Genomic DNA, 25,181 nt, shown 5'->3' with positions numbered 1-25,181 from the left:
GTCCATGGGATTCTCTAGGCAGGACTACTGGAGTGGGTTGCCATGCCCTCCTCCAGGGGATCTTCCCCATCCAGGGATCAAACCTGGGCCTCTTCCATTGCAGGTAGATTTTTTACTGCTGAAGCCCATAAATCAGCTATACACCAATTAAAAAAAAAAACAGAATAGGGTGCTAAAAACTAATGGAAAGCTTTTTATTTGTGGGTAGGTGTTGGTTTTGAAGAACTTCACTACAGGATGATTCGGCTGGGCCATTTTGTTGGAGAACTCCTGGTGTTAATATCTTTAGGTATTTTCCCTTGGCCTACTCAGATTTCCCAGAGAATAATCTTCCAGTCTCCTGCTTAGGGTCTGAAGGCATGGTTGCTAGATTTCTGGGAGCTCAGAGGGAGAAGGAGGCTTCAGATCCTCTGCTGTCAGTGTACAGATTTCCACTTAACCTCCTGTCTTTACTACGATCCCTCTGCTTCTGATGCCCCCCTATGTCCTGTTTTACCCTCTTCAGAGACTCCCCCTTAATTGTCTGCTGAGGATGAGAAGGGCTATCAGAATGCCTGACTTACCAGAATAGAGGATGGTATCTGGAAAACTCAATTTTTTTAGTATACATTAAAAAAATTAAATAAATACAATAAAATGTACATATCTTAAGAATACATGGCTAATGAATTTTTACAGGTGATTGACATACAGACTGTTTCCAGCACCCAGGAAGACTCTGTCTTGATCCCTCCCAGTCAACACACTCCCTAAAGTAACCACTACTCTGCTCTCTTTTACCATAGATTAGTTTTGCCTATTTTTAATCTTGATTCGACCATTAAATTACACTGCATGTATTCTTTTGTGTCTAACTTTCTGCTCAACATTATATCTCTGAGATTTATGTGTGTTTTCTCAAGTTAGCTATTGTTCATTCTTTTTTGTTTCTGCATGGTTTGTCACTGAATGAATATACCACAATTTATTTAACCATTCAACTACTGTGGACAGTTGAGGTGTTTCCAATTTGAGGCCCTTACAAATAATCCTTCCATGAACATTATTGAACTTCTCTTTTAATACACATGTGCATGCATTTCTGTTGGGTACATAACCAGGAGTGGACTTGCTGGATCTTGGGATGTTTATTTATTTTTAACTTTAATACTACAGCCAAAGTTTCCAGTGTGCTTATTTTATTTCTTTTCCTATGAGCAGTGTATGAGAGTTCCAGTTGCTCCACAACCTAGTCAACATCCTAAATTTTAGCCATTCGGGTGGGTGGGTAGTAGTGTCTCATTGTGGTTTTAATTTGCATGTCCTTGTTAACTAAAGATGCCAAGTATCATTTTATATGCTCATTGGGCATTTGACTATCCTCTTTTGTGACATGTCTATCCATGTCTTTTACCCATTTGGCTTATCTTGCTTTATCTCATTGATATGCAGAAGCTCTTTATACATTTTAGGTGAGTCCTTTTTCAAATGTATTTTGCAAATACCATTTTTCCAGTCTGTGGTTTACCTTTCCTTTTTTAAATGCTGTCTTTGACAAACAGAATTTTTTTATTTTTATAATGTCCAATGGAAGGCTCAATTTTAAACAACTTAAAGAGGAATTATTTCATTTAAAAGTCTGGTCCATCTTTGTGAGTTCGCTTTAATGCACTGTAACAGAACTTAAGCTGAGCAGAAAACCATCTTTGTTCCAGGGTTCAGAGTGATGATTCTTGTTCTGGCTGTCATCAGGATTAAACATTACCAGACACAAACTGGACTATGCTACTATAGGATCTCTGGCATCAGTAAAGAGGAAGGAGGGCTCAGTCTTTGGTTGTTCTAGCAGACTGTAGTGCAACAGAACTTTTATCTAAAGACAGACAAAGTTTCCAGGCCCAGGGAATCATTGTTGTTGCCCCTTTCTTTCTACATCACTTGTTAATAATGTGATATAAGTTTTATGCAATCCTGCAAATCCTCCCCCCCATCTTCAACAGAATGGAACAGAAGGACAAGCATTTTATTATATACAAATGATAAGGTTTTATTACCTTTAACAAGGAGTGGCCTAAACAGTTACTGTAGTTGGCCTCCTAGATAATTATTGACAAAGAAAAGAGCTGTAATCAACTGTTCATGAACTAGAGCCACCATTCAATGGTTTTTGACCAAAAAAAGATAATTTCATACAGTTAACTTACTGTTTTTGGTAACTTTGCAAATAGTTTATATTGGAGAAATAAAAGTCCTCATAGTAAAAGCTGCTTTATTGAGCATGGTACAGAGGAGGGTCTCAACAGATACTTACCAGATGCTGGGATGAGTGTATGGAGTTATATTTGCCTAAAATTAACAAGGTTTCAAATTCTTTTAACCACACTATAGCAGATGGAATTTGGACCTAATTTGTCAGTTTGTCTCTAAGTAGACCCATGGAATTAGAGTTCTACACCTTCTTGTCAGGTATGTATTCCTCTTAAGATCCTCATGTCTCAGAGGAGATGTCAGTCTCTTACCCAAGCCAGGTGACAGGTAAGAAGCCTGGGCCAGTTCAACTACACTCCAGGTACTTGTTAGAGACAAAAATGCACACAGTTCACACAAGTATTTATCAAAAATTCTGCCAAGACATAAACACCAGTGGAATAGAACTATGAGTCCAGCAGTAAATCCACGCATCCATAGTCAACTGATTTTGACCTTGACAAGAGTGCCAAGACCATTTCATAGAGAAAGAATCATCTTTCATCAAAGGGTGACTGGACAACCAGACAGCCACATGCAAAAAGAAGAAAGTTGAACACATACTCTACACCATGTTCAAAATTAACTAAAAATAGCTGAAAGATTTAAATCTTTCAGAACTTCTCAGAAGAAAATGAAAGACCAAATCTTTGCAACCTAGGAGAAGGCAATGGTAACCCACTCCAGAACTCTTGCCTGGGAAATCCCATGGGAGGAGGAGCCTGGTAGGCTGCAGTCCATGGGGTCACAAACAGTCAGACACGACTGAGTGAGTTCACTTTCACTTTTCACTTTCATGCATTGGAGGAGGAAATGGCAACCCACTCCAGTGTTATTGCCTGGAGAATCCCAGGGACAGAGGAGCCTGGTGGGCTGCCATCTATGGGGTCGCACAGAGTCAGACACGACTGATGTGACTTAGCAGCAGCAGCAACAATGGTTTCTTATATATGGCAAGAAAAGAACAAGCTACCAAAGGAAAAACCAGATAATTGGACTTCATCAAAATTAAAAACTTTTATGCTTTCAAGGAGACTATATGCAAGAGAAAAAAACCCACAGAGTGGGAGAAAATATTTGCAAATCAGATATCTGTTAAGCATCTGGTATCCATACTATGTAAAGAACTCTTATGCTCAACAACAAAAAGACAAATTACCCAGTGAAAAGATGGGCAAATGATCTGAATAAACATTCATCTTAAAAAGATGTACAAATGGATAAAAAACATATGGAAAGGTGCTTAAAATCATTAGTTATTAGGAAAATGCAAAACAAAACTAAAATGAGATAACACTTCACACCCATGAAAATGGCTACAATAAAAAATATGGAAAATAGCACATATTGTCAAAGATATGGAAAAACTGGAACCATCATACATAAATGGAAATGTAAAATGGTACAGCTGCTATGTAACATGGTTTGGCAGTTCATCCAAAGTTAAACACAGTTAAACCATATGACCTAACAATTCCATTCCTAGGTATATGCCTAAGATAAATGAAAACATATTTCCACACAAAAACTCATACACAAATGTTCATAGCAGTATTATTCATAATAGTTAAAAGGTGTGAACAACCTAAATATTCATCAACTTAACAATGGATAAACAAGATGTAGCATATCACACAAATGAATATTATTCAGTCATAACAAGGACTGAAGTACCGGTACACACTACAACTTGGTTTAACCTTGAAAATATTATGCTAACTGAAAAAAGCCAGACAAAAGAGTCTACCTATTGTGTGATTCCATTTACATGAAATATCAAGAATAGGCAAATCCATAGAGAAAAAAAGTAGATTGGTGATTGTCGGGTGCTGAGTGAGGGGAAGAGGCACAGGCTGCTGAAAGGTATGGGGCTTCTTTTGGGGATGATTAAAGAGTGTTGGAGTTAGATACAGTCATGGTTGCACAGTTTTGTGACAATGCTCAAAACCATGAATCATACACTGAAATGGTAAACTTTATGATACGTAAATTATATCTCATGAAAATAAAGAAAACTATCAAAAGCTTTGGTAAGAAATTTAGCCCCACACTATAAGAACTGTAATTAAGGCATACACACACTAAGAGACACAAAAGAAGATTCCAACAAAATTGAGATAATATCAAAGTTCTGCATGGGAATAATTATTTTTTCCAAATTAATTTAAATACCTAATAGTCTTCTAATTAAAACTGCAGAGACCTTTTTGACAGATGGCAAAGAAATAATTTTATGTCAAAGGATAATAAGTGCTATACAGAAAAATAAGGGATATTAACTGAGACAGGGAATATGGTGGCAGAGTTAGTTTACCTGTTTCCATAAGTAGTTCAAGGAAGGCTTCACAGATAGGGTAGCTTCTGTAGTGAGACCTGAAGCACATGAGGCAGGAGACATGGCAGCAAGTACAAAGGCCCTGAAATACACCTGCTGATTCAAAGAACAGCAAGGTTCCAAGAGGTCTGCTGACCGGAACAGAGAGAATGCAGGGAGGGTAGCCAGAAATGACTTGAGAGCAATGATAGATGAGCGTGTGGGTGTGAATCCCCTAATTTTGAGAGGCAATTGCTAAACTCAATTACAGAAGAGAGACTGAATAAAATATAATATTTAGATTCAAGTGAAAGAGTATTGTTAATCTATTAGTGCAGCTTTCAAAGAATTTTGATACCATAGGGAAAAGTCTCAAATATCACAGTAAGCAGAAGCATTTTTCATGTTAAACATATATCATGTTATATAGAAATTATTTAATGTGTATTTTACTTACTGTAACATTTAATTTATTTATTATATTTTTACTGAAGTACAGTTGATTTACAATGTTGTATTAGTTTCATATTGGAGAAGGAAATGGCAACCCATTCCAGTATTTCTGCCTGGGAGATCTCATGGACAGAGGAGCCTGGCAGCCTACAGTCCATGGCGTTAAATGGACTATAAATCACAACCATCGCTGTTAGTTTCATATAAACTTTTTCTTTTTATTTTTCTTTTTGCCACACCACACGGTGTGTGGGATCTCAGTTCCCCAACCAGGGATTGAACTTGGGCCATGGCAGTGAATGTCTGAAATCCTAATTACTATACCACCAAGGGACTCCCCATATAACTATTTTTTATATGAGTTGAATCGGATAGATAGTAGATAGATAGGCAGACAGATATACAAACATACTGACCCATTTATTTCCTTATTTTTCAATTTACTTATTTAACAAATTCTTTCTAGAGACTGGGCTTGAATTCTGACTCTGGTAAAATACAGAATTAAATATAATTGTGTGACTTTGGGCAAATTACCAATCTTCCTTTAGCTTCTATTTTCTCATCTGTGAAATGGGAAGAACATCTACTCTGCAGGAGTAAATGAGGACTCATTCATAAAAAGGCTTTTAGGAAATAGCAGCGGATATTCTTTGATCATTATTTTTAAAAATGGAAAAGATTTATGAGCAAAGTAGTAGTGAAGAGAGAGGAATTATTTTACCACCCAAGGGAATTATTTAACTTATAATTTAAAAATAAAAACCACAAAAGATATTACAATCCTGGGACTTAAAAGGAATGTAAATGTCACTGTAAATCAAATATCAGGAAAAATAATGTTAGGAATAATGCAATGCATCAGGTGATCCCCATGAACCCTATGAACAGTATGAAAGGCAAAAAGATAAGACACTGAAAGATGAACTCCCCAGGTTGGTAGGTGCCCCGTACACTACTGGAGAGGAGTGGAGAATTAACACCAGAAAGAATGAAGTGACGGAGCCAAAGCGAAAACAATGCCCAGTTGTGGATGGGACTGGTGATGGAAGTAAAGTCCGATGCTATAAAGAACAATATTGCATAGGAATCTGGAATGTTAGGTCCATGAATCAAGGTAAATTAGCAGTGATCAAACAGAAGATGGCAAGAGTGAACATTGACATTTTAGGAATCAGTGAACTAAATCGGACTGGAATGGGTGAATTTAACTCTGATGACCATTATATCTACTTCTGTGGGCAAGAATCCCTTAGAAGAAATGGAGTAGCCATCATAGTCAACAAAAGAGTCCAAAAAGGATTGTGTGCAATCTCAAAAATGACAGAATGATCTCTGTTCATTTCCAAGGCAAACCATTCAATACCACAGTAATCCAAGTTTATGCCCCAACCAGTAACGCTGAAGAAGCTGAAGTTGAATAGTTCTATGAAGACCTACAAGACCTTCTAAAACTAACATCCCCAAAAGATATCTTTTTCATTATAGGGGACTGGAATGCAAAGTAGGAAGTCAAGAGATATTTGGAATAACAGGCAAATTTGGCCTTGGAGTACAGAATGAAGCAGGGCAAAGGCTAACAGAGTTTTGCCAAGAGAACGCACTGGTCATAGCAAACAGCCTCTTCCAACAACAGAAGAGAAGACTCTACACATGGACATCACCAGATGGTAAATACTGAGATCAGATTGACTATATTCTTTGCAGCCAAAGATGGAGAATCTCTATAATGTCAGCAAAAATAAGACCAGGTGCTGACTGTGGCTCAGATCATGAACTCCTTATTGCCAAATTCAGACTTAGAAGAAAGTAGGGAAAACCACTAGACCATTCAGGTATGACCTAAATCAAATCCCTTATGATTATACAGTGAAAGTGAGAAATAGATTCAAAGGATTAGATCTCATAGACAGAATGCCTGAAGAACTATGGACAGAGGTTTGTGACATTGTACAGGAGACAGTGATCAAGACCATCCCCAAGAAAAAGAAATGCAACAAGGCAATATGGTTGTCTGAGGAGGCCTTACAGATAGCTGAGAAAAGACGAGAAACTAAAGGCAAAGGAGAAAAGGAAAAATATACCCATCTGAATGCAGAGTTCCAAAGAATAGCACAGAGAGATAAGAAAGCCTTCCTCAGTGATCAATGCAAAGAAATAGAGGAAAACAATAGGATGGGGAAGACTAGAGATCTCTTCAAGAAAATTAGAGATACGAAGGAAACATTTCATGCAAAGATGGGCTTAATAAAGGACAGAAATGGTATGGAACTAACAGAAGCAGAAGATATTAAGAAGAGGTGGCAAGAATACACAGAAGAACTGTACAAAAAAGATCTTGGTGACCTAGATAACCATGATGGTGTGATCACTCACCTAGAGCCAGACATCCTGGAGTATGAAGTCAAGTGGGCTTTAGGAAGCATCACTATGAACAAAGCTAGTGGAGGTGATGAAATTCCAGTTGAGCTATTTCAAATCCTAAAAGATGATGCTGTGAAAGGGCTTCACTCAATATGCTAGCAAATTTGGAAAACAGCAGTGGCCACAGGACTGGAAAAGGTCAGTTTTCATTCCAATCCCAAAGAAAGGTAATGCCAAAGAACGTTCAAAGTACCACACAAATGTACTCACTCACATGCTAGCAAGGTAATGCTCAAAATTCTCCAAGCCACGCTTCAACAGTATGTGAACTGAACACTTCCAGATGTTCAAGCTGGATTTAGAAAAGGCAGAGGAACCAGAGATCAAACTGCCAACATCCCTTGGATCATAGAAAAAACAAGAGAGTTCCAGAAAAACATTTACTTTTGCTTTATTGACTACACCAAAGCCTTTGACTTTGTGGATCACAACAAACTGGAAAATTCTTAAAGAGATGGGAATACCAGACCACATTACCTGCCTCTTGAAATCTGTATGCAGGTCAAGAAGCAACATTCATAACTGGACATGGAACAACAGACTGGTTCCAAATCGGGAAAGGAGTACATCACGGGTGTATATTGTCGCCCTGCTTATTTAACTTATATTCAGAGTATATCATGTGAAATGCTTGGCTGGATGAAGCACAAGCTGGAAATCAAGATTGGTGGGATAAACATCAATAATACAATATTGTAAAGTTTAAAAATAAAATAAAATTAAAAAAAATAATCTCAGATATACAGATGACACTACCCTTATGGCAGAGAGCGAAGAAGAACTAAAGAGCCTTTTGATGAAAGTGAAGGGAGAGAGAGAAAAAGTTGGCTTGAAACTCAACATTCAGAAAACCAAGATCATGGCATCTGGCCCATCACGTTATAGCAAATAGATGGGTAAACAGTAGAAATAGTGACAGACTTATTTTTCGGGGCTCCAAAATCACTGCAGATGGTGACTGCAGCCATGAAATTAAAAGATGCTTGCTCCTTAGAAGAAAAACTATGACAACCTAGACAGCATATCCAAAAGCAGAGCCATTACTTTGCCCACAAAGGTCCATCTAGTCAAGGCTATGGTTTTTCCAGTAGTCCTGTATGGATGTCAGAGTTGGACTCTAAAGAAAGATGAGCACCTAAGAATTGATGCTTTTGAACTGTGGTGTTGGAGAAGACTCTTGAGAGTCCCTTGGACTGCAGGGAGATCCAACCTGTCCACCCTAAAGGAAATCAGTCCTGAATATTCCTTGGAAGGACTGATGCTGAAGCTGGAACTCCATTACTTTGGCTGCCTGATGCAAAGAACTGACTCAGTGGAAACGACCCTGATGATGGAAAAGATTGAAAGCGGGAGAAAGGGATGACAGAGGACGAGATGGTTGGATGGCATCACTGACTCGATGGACATGAGTTTGAGCAAGCTCCGGGAGTTGGTGATGGACAGGGAAGCCTGGCGTGCCACAGTCTATGGGGTCGCATAAGTCGGACACCACAGACCGACTGAGCTCAACTAGGTAATCCTAGCAAGTTCTGCAAAGCTGCTTAATACAATGACACTGCCACCTTGTGGAATGCGTGATGCATTACATATCCCAGGATATTTGAGATTTTCTTTTTTTTGATGTAGCCTGTATAGAAAGACTACATAACACAAATATTCTTACCAAAGAAAAATAACATGTAACAAGGTGAGATCATATATAAGTTGTTAAAACACATACTTCCTTTAAAAATAAAAAAGTTAATTGTAAAAAATATTATTACAGGACGTTTGGAGATCAAACAAAAAATCTATCACTCCAAAGCAATGACATCACTTAAAAATTATTTCTATTATTTCATCCTATTTTCTATTCATCTCTGAGTTAATGTTATATGATTAGGATTTACCATGCTGTGACATCGATCACATTAAATGATTTTTAATGGCCACCTAGGGGTCGCTAAGAGTTGGACACGACTGAGCGACTTCACTTTCACTTTTCACTTTTATGCACTGGAGAAGGAAATGGCAACCCACTCCAGTGTTCTTGCCTGGAGAATCCCAGGGACCGTGGAGCCTGGTGGGCTGCTGTCTATGAGGTCGCACAGAGTTGGACACGACTGAAGTGACTTAGCAGCAGCATTTTGTTGAATGTATGTTCCATCTTCTGGTTCAACATTCCCTTAATGCTGGACATCTAGACTGCTTCCAGGTAAAATGTCAAGTTACTGTAATAGTTTCTGTATAGGTAGTATGAGGTATTTATTTAGTTAAAAAATTAAAATATCATCTTAAGAAGATAATACACAATCAGTATTTTAAAAAATTAAGAAAATAAACTGCACTCACAATTTTCCAACCCAGATAACCACTGTTACATCTTACACAATTTTTAAACACAAACACATACACAAATTTGTAAACATATGTAGCATACATTCACACTTATAAAAGACAAATGAGATTATATATTACTATATGACCTTGTTTTCATTTAAAATTATATCATGTCCAAATTTCTATACCAGTAATATCCATAGAAAACATTATTTTTATTTACTAAATAATATTCAGTTATATAGATTACTTAATTGCATATATGTACTATGATGTGCTAAATTCTGGTATATACATTATGATCATGATGCTTATAATTTGATGAGGGGGGAAATAGGCATTAAACAAATAAAGAAGAAAAAGGAATACTGAAGGCCTATTTTGTGATAAAATGCCCTGAAGGAAAAAAAAAATAATGGCTACTAGGAGGAAAAAAAATAGGCATATACAGTTGAGTGCAGAAGGTCTGCCTGGGGGGAAAATTGTGGACTTGAAGGATGAAGAACCTGTCACATGAAAACTGAGAAGAATGTTCTAAGCAGAGAGAGCCGTGCATAAGAAGGCCCTGAGGCGGAAAAATTCGTAGGAAGTACTGGAAAATGAAAGGGGTTCCTCACTGTGGCTCACACTTAATGAGGCTGGGACAGACAAGCCAGTGGGCTTCTGTGCTGTGGCAGGGAGTAGGTACTGTACTTTCTGTCTGTGGAAGTAACGTGGTCTGATTTCTATTTTAGAAAAGCCCACTCTGCTTGTAATGTGTTGAAGAATGGACTGGGGAGGAAAAGTGTGAGATGTGATGTAGACTAGTTAGGAAAGTACAGCAAAAACCCAAACAAGAGATCCTAGGGGACTTGTAGTAGTGTTGAGGTAATAGCTGGATATGAGATACAATGGGGTGTGTGTGTGTGTGTGTGTGTGTGTTAGTTGTTCAGTCACATCTAACTCTCCGTGGTTCCATGGACTGTAGCCCAACAGGGTCCTCTGTCCATGGAATTTTTCAGGCAAGCATGCTGGAGCAGGTTGTCATTTCCCACTCCAGGGGATTTTCCTGACCCAGGGATTGAACCCGAGTCTTTTGTGTCTTCTGCATATTCTTTACCATTTGCACCAACTGGGAAGCCCCATAATGGCATGGGGAATTGGTTAGTCCCAACAGTTAGTAGTAAGCATTTCATCCAACGTGAAGTGAAAATCACTCAGTTGTGTCTGACTCTTTGTGACCCCATGGACTATACTGTCCATGGAGTTCTCCAGGTCAGAATACTGGAGTGGGTAGCCGTTCCCTTATCCAGGGAATCTTCCCAACCCAGGGATCGAACCCAGATCTCCTGCATTGCAGGTGGATTCTTTACCAGCTGAGCCACCAGAGAAGCCCTCATCCAAGGTGGCTGCTAACATTTTCAGGGCTGAAGCAAGAGGACAAAGACCCTGCTCCTGAACCCACTAATCCAAGCTCCATCCACACCGTCTACCACAGATATGATCTACCCTTAGGAGGAAGTACCTGGAGAAGAGAGCCACGCAGACCTTGTTTGAAGTGGGAGTTCTGGGGTCCTGTGTGGTCTCAGGGGGAATAAGTGGGCTTCAAGTGGACTCCTTGCACAGTGGAAGGGGTTCAGAGGGAAGAGGGCAAGGGTGAGGACCCTGAGGCTCAGGGTCATAAGGTTATACTGATACCATCGAGTCAAAATTAACTTTGAAAAATATCTTAAATTATCAATATAGTACCGTATGTATGATTTACATGTATCAATACAAACCTGGATCAGTTAGTTCAGTCACTCAGTCATGTCTGACTCTTTGCAACCCCATGAATCGCAGCACGCCAGGCCTCCCTGTCCATCACCAACTCTCGGAGTTCACTCAAACTCACATTCATCGAGTCGGTGATGACATCCAACCATCTCATCCTCTGTCGTCTCCTTCTCCTCCTGCCCCAAATCCCTCCCAGCATCAGAGTCTTTTCCAATGAGTCAACTCTTTGCATGAGGTGGCCAAAGTACTAGAGTTTCAGCTTTAGCATCATTCCTTCCAAAGAACACCCAGGACTGATCTCCTTTAGAATGAACTGGTTGGATCTCCTTGCAGTCCAAGGGACTCTCAAGAGTCTTCTCCAACACCAACAGTTCAAAAGCATGAATTCTTCAGCGCTCAGCTTTCTTCACAGTCCAACTCTCACATCCATACATGACCACAGGAAAAACCATAGCCTTGACTAGACGGACCTTTGTTGGCAAAGTAATGTCTCTGCTTTTCAATATGCTATCTAGTTTGGTCATAACTTTTCTTCTAAGGAGTAAGCATCTTTTAATTTCATGGTTGCAGTCACCATCTACAGTGATTTTGGAGCCCAAAAAAATAAAGTCTGACACTGTTTCCCCATCTATTTCCCATGAAGTGATGGGACCGGATGCCATGATCTTTGTTTTCTGAATGCTGAGCTTTAAGCCAACTTTTTCACTCTCCTCTTTCACTTGCATCAAGAGGCTTTTCAGTTCCTCTTCACTTTCTGCCATTAAGGTGGTGTCATCTGCATATCTGAGGTGACTGACATTTCTTGCAGCAATCTTGATTCCAGCTTGTGCTTCTTGCAGTCCAGCGTTTCTCATGATGTCCTCTGCATAGAAGTTAAATAAGCAGGGTGACAATATACAGCCTTGACGTACTCCTTTTCCTATTTAGAACCAGTTTGTTGTTCCATGTCCACTTCTAACTGCTGCTTCCTGACCTGCATACAGCTTTCTCAAGAGGCAGGTCGGGTGGTCTGGTATTCCCATCTCTTCCAGAATTTTCCACAGTTTATTGTGATCCACATAGTCAAAGCCTTTGTTTGGCATAAAGCAGAAATAGGTGTTTTTCTGGAACTCTCTTCCTTTTTTGATGATCCATTGGATGTTGGCAATTTGATCTCTGGTTCCTCTGCCTTTTCTAAAACCAGCTTGAATATCTGGAAGTTCACAGTTCACGTACTGCTGAAGCCTGGCTTGGAGAATTTTGAGCATTACTTTACTAGCATGTGAGATGAGTGCAATTGTGTGGTAGTTTGAGCATTCTTTGGCATTGCCTTTCTTTGGGATTGGAATGAAAACTGACCTTTTCCAGTCCTGTGGCCACTGAGTTTTCCAAATTTGCTGGCATATTGAGTGCAGCACTTTCACATCATCATCTTTCAGGATTTGGAATAGCTCAACTGGAATTCCATCACCTCCGCTAGCTTTGTTCGTAGTGATGCTTCCTAAGGCCCACTTGACTTCACATTCCATGATGTCTGGCTCTAGGTGAGTGATCACATCATCGTGATTATCTGGGTCGTGAAGATCTTTTTTGTACAGTTCTTCTGTGTATTCTTGCCACCTCTTCTTAATATCTTCTGCTTCTGTTAGGTCCATACCATTTCTGTCCTTTATCGAGCCCATCTTTGCATGAAATGTCCCCTTGGTATCTCTGATTTTCTTGAAGAGATCTCTAGTCTTTCCCATTCTGTCATTTTCCTCTATTTCTTTGCACTGGTCGCTGAGGAAGCCTTTCTTATCTCTTCTTGCTATTCTTTGGAACTCTGCATTCAGATGCTTATATCTCTCCTTTTCTCCTTTGCTTTTCACTTCTCTTCTTTCCACAGCTATTTGTAAGGGCTCCCCAGACAGCCATTTTGCTTTTTTGCATTTCTTTTCCGTGGGGATGGTCTTGATCCCTGTCTACTGTACAATGTCACGAACCTCCGTCCATAGTTCATCAGGCACTCTATCTATCAGATCTAGTCCCTTAAATCTATTTTTCACTTCCACTGTATAATCATAAGGGATTTGATTTAGGTCATACCTGAATGGTCTAGTGGTTTTCCCTACTTTCTTCAATTTAAGTCTGAATTTGGCAATAAGGAGTTCATGATCTGAGCCACAGTCAGCTCCCAGTCTTGTTTTTGCTGACTGTATAGAGCTTCTCCATCTTTGGCTGGAAAGAATATAATCAATCTGATTTTGGTGTTGACCATCTGGTAATGTCCATGTGTAGAGTCTTCTCTTGTGTTGTTGGAAGAAGGTGTTTGCTATGACCAGTGCGTTCTCTTGGCAAAACTCTATTAGCCTTTGCCCTGCTTCATTCCGTATTCCAAGGCCAACTTTGCCTGTTACTGCAGGTGTTTCTTGACTTCCTACTTTTGCATTCCAGTCCCCTATAATGAAAAGGACATCTTCTTTGGGTGTTAGTTCTAAAAGGTCTTGTAGGTCTTCATAGAACTATTCAACTTCAGCTTCTTCAGCATTACTGGTTGGGGCATAGACTTGAATTACTGTGATATTGAATGGTTTGCCTTGGAAACAAACAGAGATCATTCTGTTGTTTTTGAGATTGTATCCAAGTACTGCATTTAGGACTCTTTTGTTGACCATGATGGCTACTCCATTTCTTCTGAGGGATTCCTGCCTGCAGTAGTAGATATAATGGTCATCTGAGTTAAATTCACCCATTCCAGTCCATTTGAGTTCCCTGATTCCTAGAATGTTTTGTTCAGTCTTGCCATCTGCTGTTTGAACACTTCCAATTTGCCTTGATTCATGGACCTGACATTCCAGGTTCCTATTCAATACTGCTCTTTACAGCATTGGACCTTGCTTCTATCACCAGTCACATCCATAGCTGGGTATTGTTTTTGCTTTGGCTCCATGCCTTCATTCTTTCTGGAGTTATTTCTCCACTGATCTCCAGTAGCATATTGGGCACCTACTGACCTGGGGAGTTCCTCTTTCAGTATCCTATCATTTTGCCTTTTCATACTGTTCATGGGGTTCTCAAGGCAAGAATACTGAAGTGGTTTGCCATTCCTTTCTCCAGTGGACCACATTCTGTCATACCTCTCCACCATGACCTGCCCATCTTGGGTGGCCCAAAGGGCATGGCTTAGTTTCACTGAGTTAGACAAGGCTGTGGTCCGTGTGATTAGACTGACCAGTTTTCTGTGATTATGGTTTCAATGTGTCTGCCCTCTGATGCCCTCTTGCAACACCTACCGTCTTACTTGGGTTTCTCTTACCTTGGACGTGGGGTATCTCTTCACGGCTGCTCCAGCAAAGCGCAGCCACTGTTCCTTACCTTGGATGAGAGGTATCTCCTCACCGCCACCCCTGCTGACCTTGAACGTGGAGTAGCTCCTCTCGGCCCTCTTGCGCCCACGCAGCCACTGCTCCTTGGACATGGGGTTGGTCCTCCCAGCCGCTGCCCTCAGTGTTTCCTAATTCTTCCTTGTCCATGGTTCTCAGATGAGTTTCATCTTCCATGATATTTGTGGAGTCATCCACACCCAATTAGCTGGCTTCTTAAACAATGCCTTCTAGGGACTTCCCTGGTGGTCCAGCGGTTAAGAATCCCCCTTACAATGGACGGGAAGTGAATTCGATCCCTGGTTGGGGAAGACTCCACATAGCACAGAGCAACTAAGCCCATGTATTGCAACTACTGAGCCTGAGCACCACAATTAGAGAGTCTGTGCACAGCAGTGAAAGATCCTACATGATGCAATGATGTGTGCCACGACTAAGACCCAATGTAGCCTAAACAAATATTTCAGAAACAAAACAACGCCTTACTGTTCTCTTTATTTTTCCTAGTCACTACCCAGGAATGAGCAGAGGATACATATTCCTCTATCGGTGGTGAGTAAACACTTGAAAGCCGTCAATCTTCCTCATTAGCTTTTAGGCTTTATGGTGTCTGTTACCTGCTTAAGTTAATACACCTACAAGATGATACCCTGTGTATTTTGGAAAATGATAAGACTTGGAATGAAAAGTGGAAAGAGAAGGATGAAATTTTTAAATGATTCTAGGTTTCTGGCTTGAGCAACTGATTTAATGATGGTTCCGTTTATTGAGAGAGGAGGGACCAGGGAAGAACAGGTGTAGATGTGATTTGTTTACCTCATTTTCTATGTTGGATATTTAGGTTGGTTGCCATATTTTGTGATTATGAACAAGACTCTGGTTCACAACAAAATATTCTCACACATCTTTAATTTCTAAATACACAATTGCTGGGTTAAAGAATGTGCACAATCTTTAGAAACAAATACAGACTCACAGACATAGAGAAGATACTTGTGGTTGCCAGGGAGGGGAGAATGGGGGAGTAAAAGGACTGGGAGTTTGGGATGAGAAGATGCAAACTATTATGTATAGGACGGATAAACAAGGTCCTAATGTATAGCACAGGGAACTATATTCAGTCTCTTCTGATAAACCGTAATGGAAAAAAATATGAAAGATTATATATATATATATATATATATATGTATATCTGGGTCACTTTGCTGTACAGCAGAAATTAACACAACATTGTGAGCTAACTACAAAACTTCTTCTTAAGAATCAGACTTTAAGAATCCTTCAGGTAGGAATAAAGCAAGGTAATGTTTTACCATCACCATCAGCTCCCCACATCAGTCATCCGCTCTGTCTTGCAGCCACGCTTGGGCTGTCATTGGTACTAGTCACACTCAAAGTACAAAAGCTGTGTGAGCTATTAGCATGTTTCCCACCAAAGGGCTCTGTGTTAATATGATGTTTCTTCAACTTGTCTTTTTCTTTTGTGGCTTTTCAGTCTTTTGTCATTTGGCTCTGTTTTTTAAAATCTTCTTCCTTGTGATGAGAATTCTTAGGGTTTACCCTTTTTCAAAAAATGATTTCATTTATTTATTTTTTAGCCGTGTGGGGTCTTATCTCCTGAGGGGGCCTTTCTCTAGTTGTGGCCATCGGGGGCTACACTCTAGCCCCAGTGCAAAGGCTTCTCTTGTTGTGGAGCACGGGCTGTAGGGCACGTGAGCTTCAGTGGTTATGGTACATAGGCTCAATAGTTCAGCTCCTGGGCTCCAGAGCACAGCCTCAACAGTTGTGGCACATGGGCTGAGTTGATCCACGGCATGTGGGATGCTCCCAGATCAGGGATCAAACTTGTGTCTCCCGCATTGGCAGGTGGATTCTTTACCACTGAGCCTCCAGGGAAGCCCCATTTGGCTCTATTTTGACTGTCACATTCACTGCCATATTGTATTTAGTCATAATTTGCCAAGTTCTCTACATTTTTGGGATACTAAGAGTAGATGAATACAACAGAACAAAACATATGTGATGGGAACTGTCCCTAAAATAGTGTCCCTTTAACTCAAAGATTAACTTTGGACCAAATCTTTCAGAGTAATGTTCTTTAGACTGTTGGCTTGGCAGACAAGTAAGAGATCTCAGTCTGTTAGGTAACAGCTACCAATAAGAAAGTCCTACTTCAGCATGAGTGGCTATGAGACCCTCTCTGGATTTGGGGTCGGCCAGTCAGGCACCAGCTGCTTCTCTGCGCAGATGGGGCAGCCCCGCCCACAGGTCAGGGGAGCCGGGCTTCAGACATCACATCAGGGTTGTGGTCCATGTCCAGTGATGCACTAATATTGACAGAACTGGATTCTTCTCAAAACTGCAGGAGGGTGGGTGGCTAGTTGATGGTCATCAGACTCCATGCTTGAAAGAGCTCAAAAAAGACTTTTTAAAAATTTTGGCCATGCCACCCAGCTTGTGGGATATCAGTTCCCTGATCAGGGATCAAACCTGGGTCATAACAGTAAAAGTGCTGAGTCCTATCCTCTAGACAGAGAGATTGGGACAAAAGATCTGAAACTACGAAAAGGTCTCTTATTTTATTAGCCTGAAATTGAAAGTGTTAGTCACTCAGTTGTGTCCAGCTCTTAGCAACCCCATGGACTGTAGCCTGCCAGGTTCCTCCATCCATAGAATTCTCCAGGCAAGAATACTGGAGTGGATAGATTCCCTTCTCCAGGGGATATTCCTGACCCAGAGGTTGAACCTGGGTCTCCTGCAATGCAGACAGATTCTTTACTGTCTGAGCCACCAATTAACCTGCTTCAGAGGTAAACTCCATAGAACAGCACAGAGCAGCACGCACTCATGGCCACTCACCACTGCTGCAGTCTGAAGGCTGTGCGCCTCCTGGTCTTTTGATGACTCACTGGTATCAAGGGAAGCATAGAAAAAGAAGGGGGAAAGCTCACATTTATTAAGGTCCTGCTGTGCATTGGGCACTGCGCTCAGCTATTCCATACAAGAAAAGGTACTATTAGCTCCCTTTGCCAGGTAAAGAAAGAGGAAATGTTAACTGACTTGCCAACACAATGGAATGGGGGAGGGGATGTCATAGGGAAGGATGAGATTCAAGTACTTCAGATTTCAAATTCCATGCTTTTTTTCCTCCATGTGTGCGTGTGTGCTCAATCACTTTAGTTGGGTCTAACTCTTTGCGACCCTATGGACTGTAGCCCACCAGGATCCTTTTTCCTCTTGACCATGCCAAGTGTATAAGGCTGTGCATAGTGATTGAAGCAGAAGGGAGGTGGAAGAAACAAAGATTGTGCTTGTCCTTCTTGAGGGAAGGTCTTAATAATGTAGCATGACTGAGCACCTCATCCTGCTGTGAAAGCATCATGGAAATAAATCCATGATCACTTGTATTTTAAAGGTGAAAAACAATGGAAATAGTGACAGACTTTATTTTCTTGGGCTCCAAAATCACTGCAGATGGTGATTGCAGCCATGAAGTTAAAAGATGCTGCTCTTTGGAAGAAAAGCTATGACCAGCTTAGACAGCATATTAAAAAGCAGAGATACGACTTTGCTGACAAAGGTCCATCTAGTCAAAGCTATGGTTGTTCCAGTAAGTAGTCATGTATGGATGTGAGAGTTGGACCATAAAGCAAGCTGAGTGCCAAAGAATTGATGCTTTTGAATTCTGGTGATGGAGAAGACTCTTGAGAGTCCCTTGGACTGCAAGGAGATCCAACCAGTCTGTCCTAAAGGAAATCAGTCCTGAATATTCATTGGAAGGACTGATGCTGAAGCTGAAACTCCAATACTTTGGCCACCTGATGCAAAGAACTGACTCATTTAAAAAGACGCTGATGCTGGGAAAGATTGAAGATGGGAGAAGGGGATGACAGAGGATGAGATGGTTGGATGGCATCACTGACTTGATAGACATGAGTTTGAGCAAGCTCTGGGATTTGGTGATGGACAGGGAGGCCTGGTGTGCTGTAGTCCATGGGGGTCACAAAGGGTCAGATACAACTGAGCGACTGAACTGAAACTGAACTGAACTGAAAGGTGAAAAATTGTGCACAAAATAATGAACTGGTTTATTTCAGGCCTCAGGCTCTGAATATAATCCAGTGCTCAGTTTTTGGCCTTCAGGACACCTGTGGGATTTCCCTGGGGGGTGTGTGACTGGCACTGCTGGGGGTGAGGCCCTGTTAACACAGGAAGAGGAGACAGTACAGAAGCTCTAAATAAAAGGCGCAGAGAGCCAGCTCTGTCAAATAGCTGCATTAAATAAACAAACAAACCCCTGTTAACAACACACAGGCCAAATCTATTTACTAGAACGCTGAAAGTCTTTTCAGATGGACTGGGAGTTTTTGTGTGTTGAAGCTGCATGACATTCTCAGCTACTAGATACAATTTTAGTCAGGAATTTGGACTTGGATTTGTAGACCATCAGATAAAAGGGAGGTGCTCTGTTTTGTGTATTGACCTTCCAGTGGAATAGTCTGATAAAAAGCACATCTTAAACCCTTCAGTGGTTAGTCACCACCTATAGGATGAAATCTAACCTTGGCAAGGTTTGGCCTAACTTCTTGGCCCCATCCCGCATCACTGAATTCCAGCCTCATACCTTATTTGGAGGTTACCCCTTTGCAGAGATATTTACCCCAAACGCTATCTCACACTTCCAATCTATGTTTCAGCACATACCAGTCTCTTGTCTGGGAATTTGAGATGTGGTCATGTCCATGAATGATCTGGAAGAATGAATCTTCCCCAGTTCTCAGCTTATTCCTTGACTCCACCTCTCCCTCTCCACACCACACACACTTCTGCTGTAGGGACTAGGCTTGCGCCCTCTCAGTTCCTGAGCCGCGAGTTCTCTGGGAGGGCAGCTCCCAGTAGGTGCTCAGTAAATAGAAGGAACCAAGATATTATGAAGCATTTTTTCTTTATCTTGCCTGGAGGCATCAATGAGAGATAAAAGCTGGTTTCTCATTCTTTCTCTAAAACAAGCACAAAGAATAAGTTCTCTAGCCAAAGAGTTCAGTAAATCCTTTCAGAGGAAATTCAAGGGTTGGTAATGTTTCAAGTAGATGTGAAATAAGAACATCTGATCTAAGAAACATGTAAGATAATTGAAGGCTGACATTCTTCAAATATATACTGATTCTACTTGAAGTTAGTGAAAAGAGGATACAGATATAAAAGCATATCCCCTAGATACCTGGGGCTTTGGGTATATTAATCATCGCTGTTAGAATTCAGACACTACAATGCAGCGCCCTCAGAATCTGGACCCAGTAAGAAAAACATCTGTGTAGTTTCAGAGGTTGAGCGTTTGATAATTGTTACTCTCGACCAGCAGGTGTCGCCAGAGACAAGCGCATTTGCTATGGGTGCCTTTTCCAGCGGCTGATCACCCAGATCCTGATCCTGCTGCCTCCCGAGACCATGCCTCTGGGGAAGCTTCAACTGAAGCACCCAGCGTTCATACCTGTAGTTCTCACAGTGTACTATACAGGATAATCCGTCTGGGAGTGTGTGTGAAAGAAAGTGAAAGTCCGTCGTGTCTGACTCTGCGACCCCATGGACTATACATTCCATGGAATTCTCCAGACCAGAATACTCTTGACCAGGGGATATTCCCAGCCCAGGGATAGAACCCAGGTCTCTCCCATTGCAGGCAGATTCTTTACCAGTTAAGCCACAGGGAAGGCCTATGGTGGGTAGGAGTGCAAAAATGCAGATTCCTGAGCCCCAGCCGTGGAAATTTCTGATTCAGTAAATCTGGAGAGGGGGGGCCCTCATTTCCATTGGAAGCACCATCTATATTCTCTCTCCAACCTCACAATGTGAAGCCGTTTTGAGAAACACTGATTTGCACCCCCATAGGCTATAATATCATCTCACAGCCTGTACTCAGAGACAGGCTGGAAGAGGACTCATTTGTTCATTCCCTTATCAAACACCTACTAAATCCTTGCAGCCTGCCAGTCACCACCGAGCACCTTTGCAATCACGCAGCTCATCTTCCTCTCTCAGGCTTGAGATCCCCATCGAGGGATCAATCATAGAATCCAGTAAAGATTCAACCTATCCTTTCTTATGTTCACCCCATCAAAGAACTCCCTCCACTACGAGAGGGAAAAAGTCCCCCTTTTGCAGAAAGAACACTGCCATGTTTACAGAAATTCTGCCAATAAATTGATCCCTGCTGCTGCTGCTGCTGAGTCGCTTCAGTCGTGTCTGACTCTGTGCGACCCCATAGACGGCAGCCCACCAGGCTCCCCCGTCCCTGGGATTCTCCAGGCAAGAACACTGGAGTGGGTTGCCATTTCCTTCTCCAATGCATGAAAGTGAAAAGTGAAATTGAAGTCGCTCAGTCATGTCCAACTCTGAGCGACCCCATAGACTGCAGCCTACCAGGCTCCTCCGTCCATGGGATTTTCCAGGCAAAAGTACTGGAGTGGGGTGCCATTGCCTTCTCCAAAATTAATCCCTAATGGTTATTTTATAGGATACAAACGTTCCAATGATACAGTGAGGAAGGAATCTTATCACCAAGATCCCTTCTTTTACAGACAAAAATAATAAATCCATTACTATCTGAAAATCAAATGATGCTGAGTATGTTCCATTGCCATGTTAACTTTGTAAGTCCAAGACAGACAAAAATCCTGGTAGTGTATAGTGGGATAAAGTACATTACTACAAATAAAACAAACTAAAATTCCATTAGAAATTTTAAATAGCCATGATATGGTCCCCTAGGGGAATTGAAGAAGAGTATTTTCTTAGAAACTATAATTAAAATTGCATATCCCACTATAGTTTTTCAGACTATAGCTGAAAAACACCATCTGTTCAGCAGCAAAAACTTAACTATGCCAGAGTACACCTATTTTTAACTTTCTGATCATTAGAAACGCTTTTGTTCTAGAAAGGACTTTAAAGGTCATTACATCTGACCTTTCACTCTACACTCAATACTGCTTTATTACATCGCAGCTGCAGAAGTGCCCACAGCCTCTGCATGCATTCCTCTTGGGTCAAGGGGTTCACTGCCTCCCAGGAGTTCAGTCCATCTTGAGTGTGTTTTTTAGGACGTTCTATCTCACATCCTGTCTGAAAAGCAGGAAATGCCAGTGGTTCTTCAAGAAAGCCTTTTTCCTCTGAGAACCCAGCAGGAAGCCTGGATTAGAACAGCATCTCGGCTGCACTGATAAGAAACCTGTTTCCGTGCCTTAAATGAGGCAGGGCTTAATTCTTCTTACCTAACAAGAAGCCCAGAAGACAGCCCAAGTGAGAGAAACTCTCCAAGGATGTCCTCCAGGAACCAGGCTCCTCATCTTTCTGTTCTACCATCTTTCTCATGTGGCTCTTGTTCTTGCTTGTAAGATGATCGCTGCTCCTCCAGCATTATGTCTGCAGTCCAGACAGGCCGGGAAGGGGAGAAGCAGGAGGAGGGGAGGGGGCATGACACCTGTATGAGAAGGCAAAACCTTCTTGGAACTCCCACTGAGACTTCAGCTTACATCTCATTGGCCACCACCCTGTCACATAACCACTTCGAACTTCAAAGAAGTACAGGAGCATAGGTATTTTAGCAAGGTTATATCTACAGGGAAGAGGGCTAGGACAGTTATTGCGTAGGACAATTAGAAGTCACTGCCACAGCCTGAGAGCAATAACAGGTAAAGTGAAGTCGCTCAGTCGTGTCCGACTCTTTGCGACCACATGGACTGTAGCCTACCAGGCTCCTCAGTCCATGGGATTTTCCAGACAAGAGTACTGGAGTGGGTTGCCATTTCCTTCTCCAGGGGATCTTCACGACCCAGGGATCGAACCCAGGTCTCCCGCATTGTAGGCAGACGCTTTACCATCTGAGCTACCAGGGAAGCCCATAATAACAGGTAATGTATGCTAACTGACTGATGAAATCTGTCTTTCCAACCATCAGGACTCTTTAGGGGCTTCCTGCTAATGCTCAGTAGCTACGTCTTGCCTGACTCTTTGTGAGCCCACGGACTGTAGCTCATCAGGCTCCTCTGTCCATGGGGTTTTCCAGGCAGGAATCCTGAAGTGGGTTGCCATTTCCTCCTCCAGGGGATCTTCCTGACCTAGGGACCAAACCCATGTCTCCTGCACTGGGAGGCGGATTCTCTACCACTGAGCCACCTTTTAGGGGCTTAGGATGAGATTATAGAAACTCCTTTCTCTTTTTCTGTAACATCCCTTTAGATGTTTGTACACAGTGATCATTTCTTTTCCTTTTCCCCTTCCCAAGTGATGTCTTTTCCAGGCCTGTCTCTGAAAACACTCCCATTTGTTTATATTCCAGGTGTGGCCTGACCTATAAAAAGTGATGCAGAGTCATCTTCCTCCTGCTGTTTACCATGCTATTATTAACAGAGACTAAAATCCCCTGAACTGTAATAGCCTGCTGTCAATTCATACAGAGTGTGCCTTGAACTCAGACGCTTGTGGGAAGGGATGGTACCAAGGCGGGCACACATCACTGAGCACCTATCCTGTGACAGGCACTCCACCATCTCCTTTGTAAGGCATCCATTCAGAAGATATTCCCCGCCTCCAGGCCATATCAACCTCATTTGGCTATTGCAAGGCTACTTTTATGGACCCAAGGAAGCACTTTACATTATCACTGCTAACCTCCATCCTTCATGCTGTCAGTTAGTCCGTTGCTCCTGAGCTCTGATTATTATCCCATGGACGACAAAGCTAGCATTTTTAGCTCTAAGTCACCTTAAAATATGATATATCTTTGGCATTAGGATTGTGCTCATTTGTAATGAAAACAACAACAACAACAACCCAAATAATAGCTGCTAACATAAGACAGAAGTTAATTCAAGAAGTCTGGAGTTGTCAGTGGAGTTGATGCACCAAAGTGTCAGAGATGCAGGTACCTTCTATCTTGTTGTTCCATCATGCATGTCTTCTAATCTCAAGGTCACCTTGTTGTTCAGAATGGCTGCTGAGCCTCTAACCATCACATCTGTATTCCAGCTGGTGGAGAAAAGGAAATTGAGGAAGGGGCATTGGCCCTTCCTTTTAAAGACAATTTCCTGGTAGTTACATGTTATTTTCACTTACATGCTACTGGTCAGAACTGAGTCACATGGTCACAATTTAGCTGCAAGGGGGAGCTAGGAAGTGTAGGCTTTGTTCAGGATGGCTATATATATCCATTTAAAAACCAGATGACTGTTTTCATCAAAGATTAAGTAAAAAGTTATTGGGAGACAACCTATAGTGTTGGCCACTTCAATTCTTCATCTACATCAGTGGTAAAAACATTAAACTGTTCACTCACACAGACACACAGATGTCGCTCAGATATGTCCGACTCTTTGCGACCCCATGGATTGTAGCCCAACAGGCTCCTCGGTCCATGGGATTTTCCAGGCATGAATACTGGAGTGGGTTGCTGTTTCCTTCTCCAAAACTTTTCAAGACTAAGGCAAAAAATATCCAACAATAATAAGAGATAATATTCACTGAGAATTTACGTATGTGCCAGGCACTGCCCTGGGCTTCCCTGGTGGCTCAGATAGTAAAGAATCTGCCTGCAGTGCAGGAAACCTGGGTTTAATCCCTGGGTTGGTAAGATCCCCTGGAAGAAGGCATAGCAACCTACTCCAGTATTCTTACTGGGAGAACTCCATGGACAGAGGAGCCTGGAGGGCTATAGCCCAGGGGGATACAAAGAGTCAGACGTGACTGAGTGACTAATACGCATAGACGCTGCTCTATGTACTTTACGTTTAATAAATGTAGTTAATCATCACAAAAACGTTCTTTGGTTGGGCACTATTATAACTCTATTACATAGGTGGGAAAACAGGCCTAGAGATCTGACGCCCAAAGTCATATAGTTCATAAGGGATACAAGTGTGCTTGAATTGGAGTTCATGTTCCTAATTAACCACTGTAATGCATTACCTTTCGGCAACATGTAAGAGATGGAAACTTCTGTCTTATTTTGGCAACAGTCATTTGGGGAGCTTTTTGTTTACTCACATCTAGAGTTGGTCTTCTCTACTGGAATCTTTTCTTGGATTGAAATTACTTAGCAAGGCTTGGTCCTTCAATTAAAGACTATTCCACCCATTTCTCTTCTCAGGTCTGCTTAGCTCTTAAGACTTGTCCTTTGTAATTTGGATAAACAGGATCAGTTCCCAGAATCAGGCTTATGCTGAAGAAAAATGGGAGATATGAACTAAAAGAGGGGAGAGCAAGTCTGGCAGCCCAGCAAATGCATCATGGCCATATGGTGCTATATATAGGAGAGTTCAAGGGCTTTGGGTGTTTCGTCTTTGAGTGTTGGA

The 25,181-nt window shown here is 41.5% G+C and overlaps 1 protein-coding gene across 1 annotated transcript in view; it reads right to left on the bottom strand.

Annotated features, from left to right (window-relative positions):
• Positions 1-25,181, bottom strand: part of SLC44A1 (solute carrier family 44 member 1) — a 232,354-nt gene that overhangs the window by 8,477 nt on the left and 198,696 nt on the right. The window lies entirely within an intron of this gene.

Source organism: Bos javanicus, chromosome 8, assembly GCF_032452875.1.
Source record: "Bos javanicus breed banteng chromosome 8, ARS-OSU_banteng_1.0, whole genome shotgun sequence".
Taxonomy (NCBI): domain Eukaryota; kingdom Metazoa; phylum Chordata; class Mammalia; order Artiodactyla; family Bovidae; genus Bos; species Bos javanicus.
Note: the sequence above shows the minus strand (reverse complement) of the source record. Positions and strands in the feature narration are given on the sequence as shown.